The following is a 5,335-nucleotide window of genomic DNA, read 5'->3' as shown; positions in this document are numbered from 1 at the left end:
GCTAATCCACCTGCTGCTGTTCCAGATCCAAAAGATTTACATGCTAAAGCTTGACTGGCTATTAAGCCATGTCTAACCCTCAGATTCGAGCTTTAGAATAAGAGCGCAAGATTCTTGGAATTCATATTAAAAATTTTGGAATCCTTATTTTTCTTTTTCACACTAATTTTTGAAAAATATAAAATAAAAATACAAAAAAATCACAAAATCATAAAAAATCAAAAATATTTTGTGTTTCTTGTTTGAGTCTTGAGTCAATTTCAAGTTTGGTGTCAATTGCATGTTCATCTTGCATTTTTTGAAAAAAAATCATGCATTCATGGTGCTCTTCATGATCTTCAAGTTGTTTTTGGTAAATCTTCTTGTTTGATCTTGATGTTTTCTTGTTTTGTGCCTTTTCTTGTTTTTCATGTGCATTTTTGCATTCATAGTGTCTGAACATGAAAGATTTCTAAGTTTGGTGTCTTGCATATTTTCTTTGCATATAAAAATTTTCAAAAATATGTTCTTGATGTTCATCATGATCTTCAAAGTGTTCTTGGTGTTCATCTTGACATTCATAGCATTCTTGCATGTATTCGTTGTTTTGATCCAAAATTTTCATGTATTGAGTCTTTTTCATGTTTTTCTCTTTCATCATTAAAAAAATTCAAAAATAAAAAAATATATCTTTCCTTTTTTCTCTCATAAATTTCAAAAATTTGGATTGACTTTTTCAAAAATTTTTAAAATTCAATTGTTTCTAATGAGTCAAATCAAATTTTCAATTTAAAAATCTTATCTTTTTCAAAATCTTTTTCAAAAATTAAATCTTTTTCATTTTTCTTAGTTATTTTCGAAAATTTTAAAATATTTTTCAAAAATATTTTTCTTATCTTTATCACATAATTTTCGAAAATAACATAATCAATTAATGTTTTGATTCAAAAATTTCAAGTTTGTTACTTACTTGTTAAGAAAGATTCAAACTTTAAGTTCTAGAATCATATTTTGTAATTTCTTGTGAATCAAGTCATTAATTATGATTTTAAAAATCAAATCTTTTTCAAAACTAATTTCAATCATATCTTTTCAAAAATATCTTTTTATCTTATCTTTTTCAAAATCATATCTTTTTCAAAAATTTGATTTTAAAATATATTTTCTAACTTCTTATCTTCTTATCATTTCAAAATTGATTTTCAAAATTGTTTCAACTAACTAACTAACTTTTTGTTTGTTTCTTATCTTTTTCAAAACAACCTAACTAACTCTCTCTAATTTTCGAAAATCTCTTCCCTCTTTTTCAAAAATTCTTTTTAATTAACTAATTGTTTCAATTTTTAATTTTAATTTGATTTCATTCCTAATTTTCGAAAATCACTAACTCTTTTTCAAAAATTATTTTCGAAAACTTCCCCCTCTCATCTTCTTCTATTTATTTATTTATTTACTAATATCTCTTCCTCACTCACCAAAAATCCGAACCCCCTCTCTCTCTCTGAGTTCATATTTTCTCTTCTTCTTTTCTTCTACTTTTCTTTTCTTCCACTCACCTAAAGGGAACCTCTATACCTGGATAAAAAGGATCCCTATTATTATTATTTTTCTATTCCCTCTTTTTCATATGAGCAGGAGCAAGGACAAGAATATTTTTGTTGAAGCAGATCCAGAACCTGAAAGGACTCTGAAGAGGAAACTAAGAGAAGCTAAATTACAACAATCCAGCAAGCACCTTTCAGAAATTTTCGAACAAGAAGAGGAGATGGCAGCCGAAAATAATAATAATGCAAGAAGGGTGCTTGGTGACTTTACTGCACCTAATTCTAATTTACATGGAAGAAGCATCTCCATCCCCACCATTGGAGCAAACAATTTTGAGTTGAAACCTCAATTAGTTTCTCTGATGCAGCAGAACTGCAAGTTCCATGGACTTCCATCTGAAGATCCTTTTCAGTTCTTAACTGAATTCTTGCAGATCTGTGATACTGTTAAGACTAATGGAGTAGATCCTGAAGTCTACAGGCTTATGCTTTTCCCGTTTGCTGTAAGAGACAGAGCTAGAGTGTGGTTGGACTCTCAACCCAAAGATAGCCTGAACTCTTGGGATAAGCTGGTCAAGGCTTTCTTAGCCAAATTCTTTCCTCCTCAAAAGCTGAGTAAGCTTAGAGTGGATGTTCAAACTTTCAGACAGAAAGAAGGTGAATCCCTCTATAAAGCTTGGGAGAGATACAAGGAACTGACCAAAAAGTGTCCTTCTGACATGCTTTCAGAATGGACCATCCTGGATATATTCTATGATGGTCTGTCTGAATTAGCTAAGATGTCATTGGATACTTCTACAGGTGGATCCATTCACCTAAAGAAAACGCCTGTAGGAGCTCAAGAACTCATTGACATGGTTGCTAATAACCAGTTCATGTACACTTCTGAGAGGAATCCTGTGAGTAATGGGACGCCTCAGAAGAAGGGAGTTCTTGAAATTGATACTCTCAATGCCATATTGGCTCAGAATAAAATATTGACTCAGCAAGTCAATATGATTTCTCAGAGTCTGAATGGAATGCAAGCTGCGTCCAATAGTATTCAAGAGGCATCTTCTGAAGAAGAAGCTTATGATCCTGAAAACCCTGCAATAGCAGAGGTAAATTACATGGGTGAACCATATGGAAACACCTATAATCCCTCATGGAGAAATCACCCAAATCTCTCATGGAAGGATCAAAAGCCTCAACAAGGCTTTAATAATGGTTGAAGAAACAGGTTTAGCAATAGCAAGCCTTTCCCATCATCCACTCAGCAACAGACAGAGAATTCTGAGCAGAATCCATCTAGCTTAGCAAATTTAGTCTCTGATCTATCTAAGGCCACTGTGAGTTTCATGAATGAAACAAGACCCTCCATTAGAAATTTGGAAGCACAGGTAGGCCAGCTGAGAAAAAGGATCACTAAAATCCCTCCTAGTACTCTCCCAAGTAATACAGAAGAAAATCCAAAAGGAGAGTACAAGGCCATTGATATAACCATCATGGCTGAATCCAAGGAAGAAGGGGAGGACGTGAATCCCAAGGAGGAAGACCTCCTAGGACGTCCAGTGATCAATAAGGAGTTTCCCTCTAAGGAACCAAAGGAATCTGAGACTCATCTAGAGACCATAGAGATTCCATTGAACCTCCTTATGCCATTCATGAGCTCTGATGAGTATTCCTCTTCTGAAGAGAATGAGGATGTTACCGAAGAGCAAGTTGCCAAGTTCCTTGGTACAATCATGAAGCTGAATGCAAATTTATTTGGTAATGAGACTTGGGGGGATGAACCTCCTCTGTTCACCAATGAACTAAATGCATTGGATCAACTGAGATTGCCTCAGAAGAAACAGGATCCTGGAAAGTTCCTGATACCTTGTACTATAGGCACCATGACCTTTGAGAAGGCTCTATGTGACCTGATGTCAGGAATAAACCTCATGCCACTCTCTATAATGGAGAAACTGGGAATCTTTGAGGTACAAGCTGCTAAAATCTCATTAGAGATGGCAGACAATTCCACAAAACAGGCTTATAGACAAGTAGAGGACATATTAGTAAAGGTTGAAGGCCTTTACATCCCTGCTGATTTCATAATCCTAGATACTGGGAAGGATGAGGATGAATCCATCATCCTTGGAAGACCCTTCCTAGCCACAGCAAGAGCTGTGATTGATGTTGACAGAGGTGAATTAGTCCTTCAATTGAATGAGGACTCCCTTGAGTTTAAAACTCAAGGACATCCTTCTGTAAACATGGAAAAGAGGCACAGTAAGCTTCTCTCAAAACAGAGTCAACCAGAGCCCCCACAGTCAAACTCTAAGTTTGGTGTTGGGAGGCCACAACCAAACTCTAAGTTTGGTGTTGAACTCCCATATCCAAACTCTAAGTTTGGTGTTGCGGAGTCTCAACAATGCTCTGAACATCTGTGAGGCTCCATGAGAGCCCACTGTCAAGCTATTGACATTAAAGAAGCGCTTGTTGGGAGGCAACCCAATTTTTATTTATCTAATTTTAATTTATTTTTATTTTTATTTCATGTTTTATTAGGTTCATGATCATGTGGAGTCACAAAAACAACTGAAAAAATTGAAGAAAAATCAAAAACAGCAGAAGAAAAATTACACCCTGGAGGAAGGACTTACTGGCGTTTAAACGCCAGTAAGGAGCATCTGTCTAGCGTTCAACACCAGAACAGAGCATGTTTCTAGCGTTGAACGCCAGAAACAAGCAGCATCCTGGTGTTCAGACGCCAGAAATGCACAGTGAAGAAGAGCTGGCGCTGAACGCCAGAAACAAGCATTTGGGCGCTGAGCGCCCAGAACAAGCATCAATTCGGCGTTTAAACGCTAGAATTGCATGCAAAGGCATTTTACATGCCTAAGTGGTGCAGGGATGCAATTCCTTGACACCTCAGGATCTGTGGACCCCACAGGATCATCTCAGCATCTGTGGACCCCACAGGATCCCCACCTACCACCACTCACTCTCTTCCCTCTTCTCAATGTTCATCCTCTCTTCCCAATAAACATTTTTCCCCAAAACTCTTCACCAATCACCTCAATCTCTCTTTCCTATCACCACTTCACCACTCACATCCATCCACTCTTCCCCATAAACCTACCTCATAAACCCCACCTACCTTCAAAATTCAAAATCAATTTCCCACCCAAAACCCACCCTTATGGCCGAACCTTAAACCCCCTTCCTTCCCTATATAAAGCCCTCCACTCTTCTTCATTTTCACACAACACAACCCTCTCTTCTCTTTCTTGGCCGAATACACCTCTCCCTCCTCTCCTCCATATTTTCTTCTTCTTCTTCATCTATTCTTTCTTCTCTTGCTCGAGGGCGAGCAATATTCTAAGTTTGGTGTGGTAAAAGCATAAGTTTTTTATTTTTCCATTACCATTGATGGCACCTAAGACCGGAGAATCCTCTAGAAAAAGGAAAGGGAAGAGAGATTGCTTCTACCTCCGAGTCATGGGAGATGGAAAGATTCATCTCCAAAGCTCAAGAGAAATGAGTATCCAGAAATCTGACATGAAATCCAAAGAAGAGGTTGGGAAGTTCTAACAAACCCCATCCAACAAGTCGGCATCCTAATGGTTCAAGAGTTCTATGCCAATGCATGGATCACTAGGAACCATGATCAAAGTAAGAACCCGAACCCAAAGAATTATCTCACCATGGTTCGGGGGAAATACTTAGATTTTAGTCCGGAAAATGTGAGGTTGGCGTTTGACTTGCCTATGATGCAAGGAGATGCACGCCCCTACACTAGAAGGGTCAACTTTGATCAAAGGTTGAACCAAGTCCTCATGGACATA

At 37.2% G+C, this 5,335-nt stretch overlaps 1 non-coding gene across 1 annotated transcript; it reads right to left on the bottom strand.

The window, feature by feature from the left end:
• Window positions 1-2,140: 2,140 nt before the first annotated feature.
• Window positions 2,141-2,248, bottom strand: LOC112788639 (small nucleolar RNA R71). Its single transcript, XR_003195997.1, has one exon. It is a non-coding gene; the product is annotated as a small nucleolar RNA R71 (small nucleolar RNA).
• Window positions 2,249-5,335: the final 3,087 nt, after the last annotated feature.

This window comes from Arachis hypogaea, chromosome 20, assembly GCF_003086295.3.
Source record: "Arachis hypogaea cultivar Tifrunner chromosome 20, arahy.Tifrunner.gnm2.J5K5, whole genome shotgun sequence".
Lineage (NCBI taxonomy): Eukaryota > Viridiplantae > Streptophyta > Magnoliopsida > Fabales > Fabaceae > Arachis > Arachis hypogaea.
This window is presented reverse-complemented; position numbering and strand designations above follow the sequence as displayed.